This window comes from Bufo gargarizans, chromosome 1, assembly GCF_014858855.1.
Source record: "Bufo gargarizans isolate SCDJY-AF-19 chromosome 1, ASM1485885v1, whole genome shotgun sequence".
In the NCBI taxonomy this organism is placed as follows: domain Eukaryota; kingdom Metazoa; phylum Chordata; class Amphibia; order Anura; family Bufonidae; genus Bufo; species Bufo gargarizans.
The window spans coordinates 332,101,954-332,121,062 of record NC_058080.1 but is presented as its reverse complement, the minus strand read 5'-3'; the positions used below and the strand labels follow the sequence as shown (position 1 = coordinate 332,121,062).

Here is a 19,109-nt window from a genome sequence, read left to right as displayed (position 1 = left end):
AGGTACGCCTCTATTGATGAGGCGATTGAGGTCATACTCAAGTTCGGGAGAGGGGCCTGGTTATCCAAGGCGGATATCACAGACGCCTTTAAACTGCTCCCCATCCATCCGGAACTCTGGCAGTGGCATGGGATAAAGTGGCAAGGGCTGTACTACTTTGCCAGCAAACTGACCTTCGGGTCCAAGTCAAGTCCATGGCTCTTTGATCAGTTGGCTAGCGCGTTGCATTGGGTCTTATCAGACGTCTTCAGGGTCAGCCATGTCACGCATTACCTGGACGACTTCCTTCTGGTCGAGCCCCCGACACGGCAGCCTCAGGACCTACAGCGCTTGCAGACAGTATTTTCTGACCTCAATGTGCCAATAGCTTCTCACAAAGTACAAACCGGATTCCAAAAAAGTTGGGACACTATACAAATCGTGAATAAATACTGAATGCAATGATGTGGAGGTGCCAACTTCTAATATTTTATTCAGAATAGAACATAAATCACGGAACAAAAGTTTAAACTTAGAAAATGTACCATTTTAAGGGAAAAATATGTTGAATCAGAATTTCATGGTGTCAACAAATCCCCAAAAAGTTGGGACAAGGCCATTTTCACCACTGTGCGGCATCTCCCCTTCTTCTTACAACACTCAACAGACGTCTGGGGACCGAGGAGACCAGTTTCTCAAGTTTAGAAATAGGAATGCTCTCCCATTCTTGTCTAATACAGGCCTCTAACTGTTCCATCATCTTGGGCCTTCTTTGTTGCACCTTCCTCTTTATGATGCGCCAAATGTTCTCTATAGGTGAAAGATCTGGACTGCAGACTGGCCATTTCAGTACCCGGATCCTTCTCCTACGCAGCCATGATGTTGTGATTGATGCAGAATGTGGTCTGGCATTATCTTGTTGAAAAATGCAGGGTCTTCCCTGAAAGAGATGACGTCTGGATGGGAGCAGATGTTGTTCTAGAACCTGAATATATTTTTTGGGATTGATGGTGCCTTTCCAGACATGCAAGCTGCCCATGCCACACACACTCATGCCACCCCATACCATCAGAGATGCAGGCTTCTGAACTGAGCGTTGATAACAACTTGAGTTGTACTTGTCCTCTTTGGTCCGGATGACATGGCGTCCCAGATTTCCAAAAATAACTTTGAATCGTGACTCGTCTGACCACAGAACAGTCTTCCGATTTGCCACACTCCATTTTAAATGATCCCTGGCCCAGTGAAAACGCCTGAGCTTGTGGATCTTGCTTAGAAATGGCTTCTTCTTTGCACTGTAGAGTTTCAGCTGGCAGCGGCGGATGGCACGGTGGATTGTGTTCACTGACAATGGTTTCTGGAAGTATTCCTGAGCCCATTCTGGGATTTCCTTTACAGTAGCATTCCTGTTTGTGGTGCAGTGTCGTTTAAGGGCCCGGAGATCACGGGCATCCAGTATGGTTTTACGGCCTTGACCCTTACGCACAGAGATTGTTCCAGATTCTCTGAATCTTCGGATAATGTTAAGCACAGTTGATGATGATAGATGCAAAGTCTTTGCAATTTTTCGCTGGGTAACACCTTTCTGATATTGCTCCACTATCTTTCTGCGCAACATTGTGGGAATTGGTGATCCTCTACCCATCTTGGCTTCTGAGAGACACTGCCACTCTGAGAAGCTCTTTTTATACTCAATCATGTTGCCAATTGACCTAATTAGTGTTAGTTGGTCTTCCAGCTCTTCGTTATGCTCAAATTTACTTTTTACAGCCTCTTATTGCTACTTGTCCCAACTTTTTGGGGATTTGTTGACACCGTGAAAATTTGAATCAACGTATTTTTCCTTTAAAATTATACATTTACTCGGATTAAACGTTTGATCTGTCATCGACGTTCTATTACAAATAAAATATTGCCATTTGCCATCTCCACATCATTGCATTCAGTTTTTATTCACAATTTGTTTAGTGTCCCAACTTTTTTGGAATCCGGTTTGTAGAAGGCCCCGACACCACCATCACGTTTTTAGGGATACGTTTAGACTCGGTGCGCATGCAGGCGAGTCTCCCACCTGATAAATTAGATAGAATCAGGCAGGCCGTGCATAGGTGGGCTCAAGTGAGAGTAGCTTCCAGAGTGGACCTGCAATCCCTGTTAGGCATGCTCAATTTTGCCATGCGCATCATTCCCCAAGGCAGGTCCTTCATCTCTAGGCTTTTGTCGCTGCTCCCACAGGCCCGCGCACAGAACGAGATGGTACGGTTAGGTCCAGAGGCCATGGCCGACCTGATGATGTGGGACAGGTTTTTGACACACTGGAATGGCGTGTCGCTCTTCATTCCGGTAGTCTCGAACCAGTCTCCAGTGGTCCACACTGATGCCTCATCGTCAGTCGGCTTTGCCGCGCTGTACGGCTACCACTGGTTTGCTGGTCCTTGGCCACCGGAGGTCGCATCCATTCCAGGTTTCTCTTCGTGTTCCGCCTTGTTTGAGGTATATCCCTTAGTGGGGGAAGCAGTGGCGTGGGGCGAGCAGTGGAGGAACTGCACGGTACTATTTCTCACGGACAATACGGCAGTGGTGGACATCGTCATGAAGGGCAGGTCTAGTTCCAAACTGGTCATGTCATTCGTGAGGAGGTTCGTCTGGTTGTCTCTGACGCACAATTTTCGTTTCATATGCAGGCACATCAGTGGAGAACGCAATGTCGCTGCAGACGCCTCATCCCGCCTTAATTTTCCACTTTTCTTTCAGGTTTGTCCAGGGACAGATCTCTCGCCGACACCAATTCCGCACCAGGCCCAGCTGCGCTTGGATTAGTCTCGCATCTCACCGTAGCTAAGACACTGGTGGCTAAATCCTTGTCCCACAATACCCTGCGGGCATATAAGACAGCGTGGCGCCTGTTCCAGAAATATGAAAATACCTACCCGGCCGCAGGCCTGGGACCTATCACTCACCTACTGGGTTTTGTTGGGTTTTGCCACTCTCAATTACACTTATCCTATAGTACGATTAAATTATACCTGGCAGGTATTCAGCACCACCGGTACAGCCTATATCCGGAACTACCGTCACTTTTCTCTGCCCACCCTATCAAAGCGGCGTTGAAGGGTTTGCGCAAGACGTCTGTCGCAAAACGACAGGTGCGTCAGCCCTTTACCGGCCGCTTATTCAGGTTGGTGACAGACAAACTATAGGGCGAACCATTCGGCCCACAGGTTAGCGCGCTGGTAGTAACAGCATTGTATCTGGCCTTCTATGGGTTCCTCAGGCCAGGTGAGCTAATGGGCGCCAACACGCTGGCCGGGTGCTTGCAGAAAGGTCAGCTCGTCCGGCGCGGGTCCATCTATGTGCTCACCTTGGCCTCAACCAAAACGACATGGCCCGGGGAGTCGGTGGAGGTCGGATACTTCCCCACGGCCAATAGGTGGTGTCCGGTACGTGCCTTTGATGCTTGGCTCCTCAGCATTGAATCCGAGCCGACATCTTCTCCCCTACTCGCACTAGGCCATACCCGGCTAACCATCGCGGTCTTTCTTAAATACGTGCGGGTGCTGCTGGCAGGGTCAGGGGTCGATCCCCTCTCAATCACAGGACATTCCTTGCGCATTGGCGCGGCAGCCGCGGCGTCCCTGCATAAGGTGCCGGCACATATTATTAAACAGTTGGGTCGCTGGAGTTCCGCATGTTACATGCGGTATATCCCGGATCCGCATAACGAAATGTCACTGACTTTTCATATGTTGGTGTTGTAATTTCGGTTATTAAAGCTTTTCAACACTCCTACGCATGGTTCTTTTTGGCCCCTTTAGGCTACCCTTCTATAAGCAGTTCCGGCACAACTCTGCTGCTACTAGTAGGCAGAGGAGGGTAGGCTTAGGTAGGGTATCCTCTCAGCATGAGCCGATCCGAGCACAAGTGGTAGGCAATTGAGAGTGCCGGATTTGTGTGAGGGGGAGGCGGGGCGTTCACTATTTAAACCTGGCCCTCCTGCCCCCACTTGTCGGTTTGAACACTTTCAACCCACCCAGGAGCCCTCCCTTCTTTCAGGGCTCATCATTGGGGTAGCCCCCTTTAGGCTACCCTTCTATAAGCAGTTCCGGCACAACTCTGCTGCTTCTAGTAGGCAGGGGAGGGTAGGCTTAGGTAGGGTATCCTCTCAGCATGAGCCGATCCGAGCACAAATCTCCACAGATATTTTTGCACGGTTGCTTATCATTGCAACAATTTGAACACTTATAGTATATTGCACTTAAATATAACATTTGTATGTTTTATCACTTAATTTTGGTTCTTTTATATTTTATGCACTGGTCACTTATTTCCATATTTTCACATTTTATTCGATAATGTGGAGTCAAAATTAGATTGCAGCTCATTGTTCCAGAGGATAAATACACTTGACAACATAGCCTGTACATAATCAGAATTTACGGCTACCATATCCATGATTCTTGGCCAGTATACTCAGGCCATTTTATAGTATTACCAGTGGACATACCACAGCATATTTTATCAAGTATATTTACCCTTTTTATTAATTTTATAGATACATTGTGTTTTAATAGGATTTGATCTGTTTTGGTTGCTACTTAAATAAATTACTGTTAATTAAACACTGTCGCATTGCCTACTCTGTGACCCAGATATTAGAGTGCCCACCCTTTCAACTATTATTGTTATCTCTAGCCAGAACAGCCAGTTAACTACAAAGACGTACTTTAAAACAGTAGATACCAATAGTTATATCCATTTTTCAAGCTTTCACTATAAAAAGTACAGCTACAAAACATACCCTATAGCCAGTATAAAAGGATTACCGTAGATGAAATTGTACTACAAACAAAAATCCTAGAAAGAAGATTTAGAGATAAAGGCTATCCGAAGCATTTGGTGAAAAACGCCATAAAAAAGAGCAGCCTACAATCACAGATAGTGAACGGGCCGGTGGGATCGCTAGTCCTCACCACTGCACTAAGAGGGAAACACCAGGGAGAGGACAGACAAACACAGACAAACACAAACACCCAGGTGGACGACAACAACTGTCCACAAAGGTCCAACAGGGATCCGGAGGGTAGCGTTCTGAATCAACAGTCAGAGAACGCAGCAACACAGCTCCAGTGGGTCAGGATAGATGTCCAGGCAGGAAGCTCTATCTCTGGCAACCAGAGAAGTGTGAGAGAGGAATATAAGGAGGTTTGGGAGTGCTGGACAAGGAACAGCTGAGGAGAAGGAGCTACGGATCCCTGAGTGAGCCAAAAGGGTTTGCAAAGCAAACCCCGAAAGCTACCATAAGGAAAACAGCCCTATCTTAAATAGAGCGTGCAGCCACCCGCTGCGACTTCCTGACCCCGGGTATAACGGAGTCAGGCGTGGTTCTCGATACCCTCGTGACAGCTGGACCGCAGAGTGAAGGCAAAAGGGCCAACAAGTGCTAAGCATCTCTGGGAACTCCTTCAAGACTGTTGGAAGACCATTTCAGGTGACTACCTCTTGAAGCTCATCAAGAGTATGCCAAGAGTGTGCAAAGTAGTAATCAAAGCAAAAAGTGGCTACTTTGAAGAACCTAGAATATGACATATTTTCAGTTGTTTCCCACTTTTTTGTTATGTAAATAATTCTACATGTGTTAATTCATAGTTTTGATGCCTTCAGTGTGAATCTACAATTTTCATAGTCATGAAAATAAAGAAAATTCTTTGAATGAGAAAGTGTGTCCAAACTTTTGGTCTGTAATGTAGATTAACATTTAAATGGCATTTGAGCTTTCTCTCTGAGTGTAACACTGTTGTCCCTCTCTTTGGAAACAATATAATTGACTGTTTGGATAATGAGGTAAATAGATTAGGAGCCTCATTATACTAAACACGTCTGCTTCTTCCCCGGAACCTCCCCCAGATCAACCCGCCAAAACCATCTTTTAAATTCTCTAGTAGTGAGCAAACATATATACTGTAAGGCCTCTTTCACACGGGCGTTGCGGGAAAACGTGCGGGTGCGTTGCGGAAACACCCGCAATTTTTCAGCGCGAGTGCAAAACATTGTAATGCGTTTTGCACTAGCGTGAGAAAAATTGCGCGTGTTTGGTACCCAAACCAGAACTTCTTCACAGAAGTTCGGGCTTGGGATCGATGTTCTGCAGATTGTATTATTTTCCCTTATAACATGGTTATAAGGGAAAATAATAGCATTCTGAATACAGAATGCATAGTAAAATAGCGCTCGAAGGATTTAAAAAAATAATTAAAAAAATTTAACTCACCTTAATCCACTTGCTCGCGTAGCCCGGCATCCTCTTCTGTCTTCATCTGAGCTTTGTGCAGTAACAAGGACCTTTGGTGACGTCACAGTCATCACATGATCCATCACCACGGTAAAAGATCATGTGATGGATCATGTGATGACTGTGACGTCACCAAAGGTCCTTGTTACTGCACAAAGCTCAGATGAAGACAGAAGAGGATGCTGGGCTACGCGAGCAAGTGGATGAAGGTGAGTTAAATTATTTTCTAATTTTTTTAACCCTTCCAGTGCAATTTGACTATGCATTCTGTATTCAGAATGCTATTATTTCCCCTTATAACCATGTTATAAGGGAAAATAATAATGATCGGGTCTCCATCCCGATCGTCTCCTAGCAACCGTGCGTGAAAATCACACCGCATCCGCACTTGCTTGTGGATGCTTGTGATTTTCATGCAACCCCATTCACTTCTATGGGGCCTGCGTTGCGTGAAAATCACCGCTCATGTGAACAGCCCCATAGAAATGAATAGGTCGGTATTCAGTGCGGGTGCAATGCGTTCAACTCACGCATCGCATCCGTGCGGAATACTCGCCCGTGTGAAAGGGGCCTAAATTGTCCTGATGACAACACATTGTGTCGACTTTTATTTAATAAAATAATATTTATAAATACAGTGGATCCATCTATATGGATTGGTCTCATACATCGTTTGATATTCGCTACTAACTTCTTTCCTGGAATCTTGGAATCGAGACAGGAAGAGACCAAGGCAGCAGCACGACATTCCCTGATGCTGGTGGGGATAGATACCAGCTAAGTCATATATAGTTGTTGTGACTCCTCACAACAACCTCCGGTAAGCGAATTACGCACCATATAATTTTAATATCTTTAAGACATTACCACACATGAGGCGCTGTGTGTTTTTTTTTCTCTCTCTTGTATACAAATGCAACATGGCACCTGAAAATGATTCCAGTAAATTCTGCCCTCCAAAAGCCATATGGAGTTCCTTACATTCAGAGCCCTGCAGTGTGCCCATAGAGCAGTTTATGAGGTGCTTCTGTAAACTGCAGAATCAGGCTAATAAGTATTGAGGTTTCTTCTTCTGTTAACCATGCTGTTAAAGTGAAATTTTAAAATTTCACCTCCATTTTCCTTTAATGCCTGTAAGATTTAAAATCTTTAATCAGTTTAGCATAATTAGTGTAGTTTCTAAAATGGTGTCATTTATGGGCGGCTGCTATCATTTAAGTCCCACAAAGTGACTTTGGAATTGGTCATTTAAAAAGTGGGATTGGAAAATTTCTAGAAAAAGTTGCTTTTAAATTCTAAGCCGTCTAATATCCTTGCCTAAAAGGCAAGGTTTGGGGGGAATTTTTGTTTATAATTGTGTTTTTACTCATTTTTGGCTAAAAATCATACTTTCAATTGGCTCTTATTAAAAATATTGAGCCGTCACAAAGGATTAACTGTTTTTCTAACTGGTACTTTCACTTTGTGCTGGTCATCTAATAAACACTTATTTGAATCACTTTCTAATTAGTAAGCAATAACGAGTGTTTATAATGTCAAAGAGCAGAGATAAGAAGCCAGTCAGATTAGGCTTCCTTCGCATCACTGTTCAGCCGTTTAGGAGCAGAACGAAAAGGACGGATTCGGCACATAACTGAGCCGAACAGAACCTAAGGACCCCGTAGACTATAATGGGGTCCGTTAGGTTTCTGCTCAGAGGAAGAATTTTGAAGTGGAGACAAAAGTCCTGCATGCACAACTTTTGTCAAAACCATCTTCTGAGCGGAAACCGAATGGACAGATTTTCTGTAACTCCTCCTGTGTTGTATCAGAAGCTGACCCGTCCTGCAAAAAAAAGCCCCATCCCTCTCTCTAGAATCCCAGCCCCTCACGAACATCTCTCTCATAAGGAGCAGACTAAATTGTGGTTGCAGGACCTTTGGGGATGTCACAGTCATCTGTGTGGGAGGAGTTAGGGGAACACAGGCTCCGTGTAGGACTGTGCTGGTGGAGAATGCAGAGGTACTTTATGTATAGAAGGTGTGTATAAAGCAGGGCCATGTCAGTATAACCAGACTATTATACAGTTTTCTGTGTGTAATGTGCACACACTAGTTCTATCTGTGTAATGGACATGTAGCAGAGCTGTGTGTGCTACGTGTATATAGTAAACTGTGTAATCGGCATGTGGTAAAGCTGTGTATGTAAAATGTATATAGTAGTGTCAGGCAGGTGCTGTGTGTATGGAAGCGTCAGGCGGGCGCTGTGTGTATGGCAGCGCCTGGAGGGTGCTGTGTAAATGTGGGCCCATGCATTATATATGTGAATTACCGCTAAATTTGTACTTCTCCTCGACTAAAAAAACTCCTCAAAATTGTTAAAAGGAAGATTTTTACTCTTCTGTAAAAAATGTAGTGCAACCTCTGCTGTCAGCTGTAACATACAACTGACAGTCTGCTTCAAACTGCAGACATAACCTCTTTCATGCAACGGTCCTTAGGGACTGCTGTATGGAAGGGGCTAACCATCGGGCCGCTGGTCTGCTGGACGGCCATCCCTCTCCACCACCGCGTAGGATGGCTGTCCTCATCTCTATACAAGCCGTCACCCCCCTCCCGTTCAGGATGGCAACAATCCCCCCTCCCCCTTTCGGATGGCTGGTGCTGCAACAAGCTCCCCTGCCCCCCCTTCCTTCAGGATGGCCGGCGACGCAACAAGCCCCCCTCGCGTGCCCCCCCCACCCCCAATTCAAGGTTTGCAGAGCGGCAGCGGGGAAGAGCGGGTTAGCTGTAACATACAGCTGACACTCTGCTTGAAACGGCTGACATCGGTGTCGGCCGTTTAGACCCTTCCATGCCATAGTCCTTATGGGCCCGCTGCATGGAGGGGATAATCTTCGGGGCGCTGGTCTGCTGTGGCAGCGGCCCAATGCTTGAAGGGTAAACTGAGGGAGGGAGCTCCCTCTCCCATCGGGCCACTACTCTGCTGTGGCAGTGTCTCGATGGCAACCAGACGCCTTCACAGGCATCCATTTTGCCATGGTATAGCTGAGCCTGATCAGGCTTAGTGTGAATGACAATACACTGTACAGTACACTATACAGTGTATTGTAGAGCCATCCGAACCACTGGATCTTCAAGAACCAAGCGGGTCTGAGTAAAAAAAGTGTGAAAAAAAAATAAAATAAAAATGAACTTCTTCCTATATCCGCAAATCTAATTGGTTAAAATTATAAACACTCAACATGTTTGGTATCGCCACATCCGTAACGACCTAATCTATAAAAGGATCAATCCCTGGGTTAGATATGAGCGAACCATTTCATAACCAAACGGGTTTGTTACGCACTTTGCAAAATGTCGTGCAGCAGACGAGCCAAGACCTTTTTTAAATGATAACGTGACGCAGCAGGCCAAAAGCTGTGTGTGGGTGACCTCCATACAGTTGAAATGTAATATTTTTTTTTTAGGGGTTGATGTTTGGGAACACAGCATATACAGGTCCTTCTAAAAAAATTAGCATATTGTGATAAAGTTCATTATTTTCTGTAATTTACTGATAAACATTAAACTTTCATATATTTTAGATTCATTACACACCAACTGAAGTAGTTCAAGCCTTTTATTGTTTTAATATTGATGATTTTGGCATACAGCTCCTGAAAACCCAAATTTCCTATCTCAAAAAATTAGCATATGTCATCCGACCAATAAAAGAAAAGTGTTTTTAATACAAAAAAAAGTCAACCTTCAAATAATCATGTTCCGTTATGCACTCAATACTTAGTCGGCAATCCTTTTGCAGAAATGACTGCTTCAATGCGGCGTGGCATGGAGGCAATCAGCCTGTGGCACTGCTGAGGTGTTATGGAGGCCCAGGATGCTTCGAAAGCAGCCTTAAGCTCATCCAGAGTGTTGGGTCTTGCGTCTCTCAAATTTCTCTTCCCAATATCCTACAGATTCTCTATGGGGTTCAGGTCAGGAGAGTTGGCAGGCCAATTGAGCCCAGTAATACCATGGTCAGTAAACCATTTACCAGTGGTTGTGGCACTGTGAGCAGGTGCCAGGTCGTGCTGAAAAATGACATCTTCATCTCCATAAAGCTTTTTAGCAGATGGAAGCATGAAGTGCTCCAAAATCTCCTGATAGCTAGCTGCATTGACCCTGCCCTTGATAAAACACAGTGGACCAACACCAGCAACTGACATGGCACCCCAGACCATCACTGACTGTGGGTACTTGACACTGGACTTCAGGCATTTTGGCATTCCCCTCTCCCCAGTCTTCCCCCAGACTTTGGCACCTTGATTTCCGAATGACATGCAAAATTTGCTTTCATCCGAAAAAAGTACTTTGGACCACTGAGCAACAGTCCAGTGCTGCTTCTCTGTAGCCCAGGTCAGGCGCTTCTGCCACTGTTTCTGGGGAATGCGGCACCTGTAGCCCATTTCCTGCACACGCCTGTACACGGGGGCTCTGGATGTTTCTACTCCAGACTCAGTCCACTGCTTCTGCAGGTCCCCCAAGGTCTGGAATCGGTCCTTCTCCACAATCTTCCTCAGGGTCCGGTCACCTCTTCTCCTTGTGCAGCGTTTTCTGCCACACTTTTTCCTTCCCACAGACTTCCCACTGAGGTGCCTTGATACAGCACTCTGGGAACAGCCTATTCGTTCAGAAATTTCTTTCTGTGTCTTACCCTCTTGCTTGAGGGTGTCAATGATGGCCTTCTGGACAGCAGTCAGGTCGGCAGTCTTACCCATGATTGCGGTTTTGAGTAATGAACCAGGCTGAGAGTTTTTAAAAGCCTCAGGAATCTTTTGCAGGTGTTTAGAGTTAATTAGTTGATTCAGATGATTAGGTTAATAGCTCGTTTAGAGAACCTTTTTATGATATGCTAATTTTTTGAGATAGGAATTTTGGGTTTTCATGAGCTGTATGCCAAAATCATCAATATTAAAACAATAAAAGGCTTGAACTACTTCAGTTGGTGTGTAATGAATCTAAAATATATGAAAGTCTAATGTTTATCAGTACATTACAGAAAATAATGAACTTTATCACAATATGCTAATTTTTCGAAAAGGACCTGTATGTTTGAAACGGCTCAGTCACACAGCACACAGACAATGCAGACAGAGACGCTCACCTCACGCTGGCAGCAGGGAGCCTGAGGGAGGGACGGGGAGGAGCGTAATATGATCTTAGAGTGGAAGCTAGCTTCTGCCAGCCCCACCCCTCCCCGCCCACCAACTAATCACCGACCAGAGCTGAGGGGGCAAGGCAAGCACAGCACACTAGCAGCTCTGACTCAAGTCGTCTGAGTCACACAAGTGCAGGGAGTTCAAGAATAGAAATGAATCGAATGAGTCACAAGTTAAAAGAATCTAAAAGATCCGACTTAGGCTACTTTCACACTAGCGCTTGATCGGATCCGTTCTGAACGGATCCGATCATATTAATGCAGATGGAGGCTCCGTTCAGTACGGATCCGTCTGCATTAATAACTTAGAAAAATTTCTAAGTGCAAGAGTAGCCTGAGCGGATCCGTTCAGACTTTCAATGTAAAGCAGCCTGGCCGTGCGGAGGCGAGCGGAGCGGAGGATGAACGCCGCCAGACTGATGCAGTCTGAGCGGATCCGCATCCATTCAGACTGCATCAGGGCTGGACGGAAGCGTTCTGCTCCGCTCGTGAGCTCCTTCAAACGGAGCTCACGAGCGGACAGCAGAACGCTAGTGTGAAAGTAGCCTAAGTGACTCATTCGATTCATTGAGTTAAAAGAGCCGTGAGTCAGGCTGTAGAACACTGAGGCTGAGGCTGATGCTTTTGTTGCAGCAGTGATAAGATTAAGGGACAGGGGCAGAGAGATAAGAGAAGGGACAGATGAGACAGAGTTTAGATTACAGGTTGAATTAAATTAACCCTTTAGAATCAAATTGGCTTCTCAGGAGATATATGTTAAAGGCATCTCATTCAGTAGCTATATAACTAAGGGTGGGTTCACATCACCTTTATGGATTCCGTTATGGCTTTCCGTTATAAAAGGGTTATAACAGAAAATAACGTAATCCATAAAATGGAATGCAAAACAGAAACCTTTAAGAGGTATTCCATTTTGCTTTCCGTCATCGTAAAAGTCTATGGAAATCATAACAGATCCGTCTGGGTCCTGTCGTGTCGACAGGACTTAGTTTTTCGTCTTGCATAACGTGACCCAGACGGATCCATTTTGATTTGCATGGACTTCTATGAGGACGGAAAGCAAATGGAATGCCTTTTAAAGCCTTCCATTTTGCTTTACGCCATAATACAAGTCTATTGTCCTCCTGTCCTGAGTCCTCCTGTCCGGCGTCAGCCTCAGCTTCCCTTTACTATAATAAATCACTCTTCCTGACTCACTCAATACTAATCAGAGTTCAGAGAGCTGAAGAGCCGACTGCAGCAGCAAGTGAATCGAATGTGTATAGCATCTGCGCATGCGCACCGGCACCTAGTCTTCGGTTCACTTGCGAGTCAGCTCAGCAGTCTGACTCACCAAGTGAACCGAAGATCCGATTCATGAATCGGTTCATTTGAATGAGCTGATTCAAATGAACCGATTCACCTAAAAGATCCAAACTTCCCATCACTAGTTATCAGCGATCCTGTGCAGGCCGGAAGTCAGGCGCCACGGGCCGGAAGTCAGCTCCCAGCGGAGGCACGCGTTAGTCAGCGGCTGTAGTAGGAGCTCCTGACATGGTGGCAGCCCGTGCCGTGATAGATAGCCCAGCAGGTAGTGTGTGTGGTGACTGCTCTGGGTCAGCTATGCTCTGCTGTCAGGCTGCCGCTCTGCTTCTTCTCCCTGGCATTGAAGTGTCAATAGGAGTGCTGCCAGGTTCCAACTTCCAGCCACTCACCCTCCATGAATGGGGGGGCTTCCCCATACTGGCATGTACATCAAGGGGATTCACTGCCCCAGTATGGCATGTATATTAAAGGGATAATTCACTGGCCCAGTATGGCATGTACATTAAAGGGATTCACTGCCCCAGTATGGCATGTACATTAAAGGGATTCACTGCCCCAGTATGGCATGTATATTAAAGGGATTCACTGGCCCAGTATGGCATGTATATTAAAGGGATTCACTGGCCCAGTATGGCATGTATATTAAAGGGATTCACTGGCCCAGTATGGCATGTACATTAAAGGGATTCACTGCCCCAGTATGGCATGTACATTAAAGGGATTCACTGCCCCAGTATGGCATGTACATTAAAGGGATTCACTTAAATATGGTTTTGATTTAAAATTACTTTTTGTATCAGGACAAGTAGATTGTCATGAGGGACAAGTAGATTGAGACCCCGCTTTAGTCCTTCGACAAGTATTTTTTTTTATTTCCACACCCCTGTATATAAATATATATCTACCTGGGGAGGGAAATATCGGGTGCCGTCATGGGTATCGAGAAAAACGATTACCGGTAAGCAATGTTGGTTTCCCCTCACCCATGACGGCACCCTGTGCGAGATAAACTATAAGTAGAACCTAAGGGGGGGGGGGGGGCAACAGCCTGAAGGACTTTTTCCCCCAAAAAGAGCATCAGAATGAAGCTGCAATCTGTAATGTTTAAGAAAGGTATGCGGGGAGCTCCAGGTAGCCACCCTGCAAATCTGGGCTAAAGAAACATCCGCTCTTTCAGCCCACGAGGTAGACACTGCCCTAGTAGAATGGGCCCCAAAACCTGAAGGAGGGGGGAGACCCAGGGAAATATAAGCTCTAGCTATGGCCTTCTTCACCCATCTAGCAATAACCCAGCGGGATGCTTTTTTCCCCTTATTTCCTCCTAAAAACTGGACCAGGAGGTTCTCATCCTTTCTCCAAGGAGCCGCAACATCTAAGTAGACTAACAGGCATCTCTTAACGTCCAGGCAATGAAACTTTTCCTCCAAGCCATTGGAGGGGTTAGGAAAAAAGGAAGGCAACACAATGTCTTGGCTCCTATGAAAATCGGAGACAACCTTAGGAAGGAAAGAAGGCAGGGGCCTGATAACTATTTGGTTATCCTGGATGATCGTATAGGGCGGAAATGCCGAGAAGGCCTAGCAGAGGTAATAGCCAGGAGGAAAGCCATTTTAATGGATAAGATGTCAATAGGGACCTCTAATAAGGGCTCAAAGGGTCTATCGGTTAGGGCCATCAAGACCCTGTTCAGGTCCCAAGGAGGGGAAAGAGGCCTAACAGAAGGACAGATTCTGGCAGCGGCAGAAAGGAAACGCTTGACCCACGGGTGGATTGCTAATGGGGAGTCAAAAAAGTAGCTTAAGGCCGACACCTGGACTTTTAAGGTGGAAGCCTTGAGCCCTTTGTCTAAGCCTGCCTGTAAAAAGTCTAAAATCTTAGGGATTTCTGGAGGACTAAATGGATCAGGGCTAGAACCTAGAAAGGAAGAAAAGACATTCCAAACCTTATTATACTTCCTAGCTGTTGAAGTTTTTTTTACTACCTAGAAGGGTGGAAACAACTTTGCTAGAAAGCCCTCTCTTCAACCAGATGTCCCTGTCAATCTCCATACTGCCAATTGAAGAATCCCCAGATTGGGATGCCATACGGGCCCCTGGGAGAGTAGATCCTCCCTTGGAGGGATCACCCAGGGAGGGCTTCTGGCTAGTCTTAATAGGGTGGAGTACCAGACTCTCTTGGGCCACTTGGGGGCTACCATGATTATGGTGGCTCCCTCCCTCCGCACTTTCTTCAGAACCTGCGGAACTAGGGAAATAGGTGGGAAGGCATAGCAGAGTTCCTGGCTCCAATCCTGAGCCAGACTGTCTACCGCTGTAGGAATTTCTGTATAATTTAGGGAGAAGAATCTCTATGTCTTCCTGTTTTTCCGGGTGGCAAAGAGGTCTATAGATGGGGTCCCAAACTTTGTTACAATCTGGGAAACAATCTCCTCGTTCAGACTCCACTCTGCCTGACTGAGCTGTACTCGGCTTAGAAAGTCGGCCACCGTATTCTCTTTCCCTTTCAAATGTATTGCGGATAAGGTCAGGTTCCTGTCTTCTGCTATTTTGCAAATTTCCTGGCAGAGGAAGATTAGGAATGGTACTTTTGTTCCGCCCTGATGATTTACATAGGCCACTGTCGTTGAATTGTCTGAGTAGAAGACCAACTTCCTGTTGGAGACCTCTGGAACTGCCACCTTTAGTACTCTTTCTACCGCCTTGAGCTCCTTGTAATTTGACGTGCAGTCTCGGGTTCTTAAATCCCATCTTCCCTGCCAGTATTTTCCCCCTGAATGAGCTCCCCAACCCCACGGACTGGCATCTGTCGTTATCAACATGGGTTCCAAGAAGGACCAAGGCATTCCTACCGAGAGGTTCTTCTCGGACGTCCACCACAGAAGGGAGTACCTTGCTCTGGAGGAGAGATGAAATTTTTCCTCTAGTGTTTGAGGAAGACCATTCCAATTCTTCAATATGTCCCACTGTAACGGTCTTGTGTGGATCTGCGCGAATGGTACGGCTGGAATTGTAGCCGTCAGGTGCCCCAGTACTGCCATCGCCTCTCTGATGGAACATCGGAAGGACCGGAAAAGGAACCACACATGCTCTATTGTTGAGGACACTTTCTTCTGAGGGAGGAATATCTTCTGATCCGTGGAATCTAGCTGCATTCCTAAAAAGGTGCAAATTTTCGAAGGGGTTAGACGAGACTTCTCTTGATTCATCTTCCATCCCAGATCCTTCAACAGAGAGCACACCAGGACGAGCTCTGTTTGTAACTGCTCCCTTGTTTGGGCCACGAACAAAAAAATCGACCAGATAAGGTACAACTACTATCCCAGACGATCGAAGGAATGCCACCATCTCCGCCACGACCTTGGTGAAAATTCTCGGGGCTTGAGACCCCAAACGGAAGTGCCCTGTATTGCAGGTGTAGAAGTTGGCCCTTTACTTGAACAGCCGTCCATAAATACTTTTGGGAGGAAGAGTGAATTAGGATGTGATAATAGGCATCCTCTAAGTCTATACTTGCCATCTAGCAACCTTGGTATAACAGGTCTAAAGTCGACTTTATAGTTTCCATCCGGAGCTTCTTGTATCTCAGGAATTTGTTTATCCGTTTTAGGTTCAGAATCATCCGAAAAGAACCGTTGGGTTTCTTTATTAAAAAGAGTGGGGAGTAGAACCCCCTGCCCTCCTCCTTCTTTGGGACTTGGCAAACAACCCCTTTGTCCAACAATAACTGAACCTCTTTCTCCAGAACTGTGGACTTTAGAGGATCCTTTTGAGTTGGAGTATGGGTGAAAAAGGCTTGGGGATAAGAGCGGAACTCCAACCTGAATCCCTCCGCTATCCCCCCCAAAACCCACTTGTTCTGGGTGACGTTCGCCCAAGCCGGGAGAAAGGCAGAGAGTCTTCCCCCAACCTCTGCTTGTCCTTTGGTTTGCTATCCTGGGTTTTAAAAAGGAAGCCGCTAGTTTTTATTGGAAATCTATCCCTTTCCTTCCTATCATATGGCTTACCCCTCTGTTTTCTAAAGCCCTTCTGGGGTCTACGAAAAAAGGGAGTCTTCTGAGGGACCGGAAAACCTTTTTTCTTGTCGGATGCCTTCTCCAAGATGTCATCCATGGAGGACCCAAATAATCTATCGCCCTCACACAGAAAGGCACAGAGTCTGGCCTTAGACCCCTGGTCACCCTTCCATGATCTAAGCCAAATAGCTCTTCTCGCCGCATTCGTCATAGCTGAGGATTTGGCGGCAAAGCGCATAACATCCGTAGAAGCATCCGTTAGAAAATCCGCCGCTTTAGCAAAGGTGGGAAGAGAAGCTAAGATTTCCTCCCTAGGCTTCTTCTCTTTAAGATGTGCCTCTAGCTGTTCAATCCACAATCTTAAGGACCGAGATACCCAAGTGGCTGCAACCGCGGGTCTAAGACAAGTAGCGGAAGTTTCCCATGCCCGTTTAAGGTAAATATCTGCTTTCTTATCTAACGGGTCCGAAAGGCAACCCAGATCATCAAAGGGGAGGGCAGATCTCTTAGCTATCTTAGCGACTGGAGCATCTACCGTAGGGGCCCTATCCCAGCTGGAGGAAACTTTTTCTTCATAAGGATATTTCCTTTTCATCGAGGAGGGTAAGAAAAATTTTCTATCAGGATTTTTCCACTCCCTATTAATGATCGCTTGCATGTTTTCATGAATAGGGAAGACCCTATGTTTTTTAGGGCCTAATGCCTGAAAGGCCTGGTCCGCAACTGATCTAGTCTGCTTAACGTCTTCCAACTGCATAGTTGCTCTGACCGCTTTTAGTAATGGTTGCGTATCCTCAGGGGAAAAGAAGGATCTCCCTGAATAATCTTCATCCGAAGAGTCCGATAGTTGTCCGGATTCTTCGCCATCATCGGATGAATCCAATTCAATACTGTCATACTCCGTATCCCTCCCTGGTCTATCTGGGGACCTGGCACGGCTTTTACTGAATACTTTAAAGGATGCCTTGATAATAGACTTCATGGACTTAGTGAGGGTCTGGGATTGTTCTGCTACCAGTTTATCTATACATGTTGAGCATAACGCCTTCTGATAAGATGCAGATAGGGACGTTTTACATTCCGCACATTCCCTGTGCTTTGTCTTGGAAGACGATTTTTTAGGTGGCTTAGGGATCTAAAGGGAGACAATCATATGAAAACACCACATTAGAAATAAAAAAGGAACGCTCTCACCCATTGAAGCTTTTTCCTTTTTCCCCATCCTCAGACCAATACCGGACTTGGAGGCCTCAAGGGTTACTGGGGTTCAGCGTGTCCTTCTGTAGGCTCCGACATGATGCAAACCAGGATCGCTACGCGGCACATCCAAATTGTGCCCAAGCTGGCTGCCTGAACCTGCCGCCGAGTTTAGTATTTTAAAAGACACGCTCCAGCCTCTACTTCCGGGTCCTGCAGGGCTGAAGCTCCGCCCCCCCCCGCCGACGTCATCTTCAGGAGGCGGCCCCGCGCATGCGCATAGGAGCACGGGCGCCATCTTGGAACCGGGGAGAGCGAGGAACGGCATGGGGAGCCGCCTGAACACGGCCACAGCGGCTCCCCGCAGGGCTGGAGAGAGGGCAGGCGCAGGCAGACTTATGGGGAGCGGCTTCCGGCACGGCCACAGAACTACCGCTCCCCAGGGATAGGCCTTCCCACGGCATACAGCCACAGACCTTCCCCAGCTCCGGTGTCTTGGAGGTACGTCTTCAGCATCAGCTGCTTCTCAGGATCTCCCATCCGGAGGACAGGAAACCTGAACTGGTGTTGGGTGGAGGTGTGTCCTTTTTATCTTCTCAGGTTTCCTGTCCTGATGGGAGGTCCTGAGTCGCCCAGGGTGCCGTCATGGGTGAGGGGAAAAAGGGGAGAGCATTTTGCCATGTCTGCTTAGCACTGTATAAGATACCAATCAAATACAAACTACAATATCTGGCTACCCTAAGAGTAACTCACAGAGATGGCATGGTGACAACCTACCATGACCTATTGGACTATTCTTGTATGACAGTAGATCTAATGTATTTCTTGTACTATGAAAGTAATATCCTGGAACGTTAAAGGTCTGAGATCTCCACACAAGAGGTGGATGGTGCTTCAAAATCTAAAAAAATTAAAACTAGATGTTGACCTACTACAAGAAACTAATTTGGAGGCTGTGGGTAGGACAGGTGTTTGGGGCTGCTTTAATCAAACGGAAGGCAGGAGTACTGATCCTGATAAATAAACAGTTGAACTGTCAAGTCTTAGGCTGTACTACAGACGATCACGGGCGTTGGATACAGATATCATCGCTGATCCAAGAGAGCCAAGTACAGTGTTTATAATGTTTATGACCCAAACTCTAGTAAC

At 46.3% G+C, this 19,109-nt stretch overlaps 1 protein-coding gene across 1 annotated transcript in view; it reads right to left on the bottom strand.

Moving 5' to 3' along the window:
* The window catches only part of ZNF414 (zinc finger protein 414), a 208,798-nt gene that overhangs the window by 28,776 nt on the left and 160,913 nt on the right, over positions 1-19,109 (bottom strand). The window lies entirely within an intron of this gene.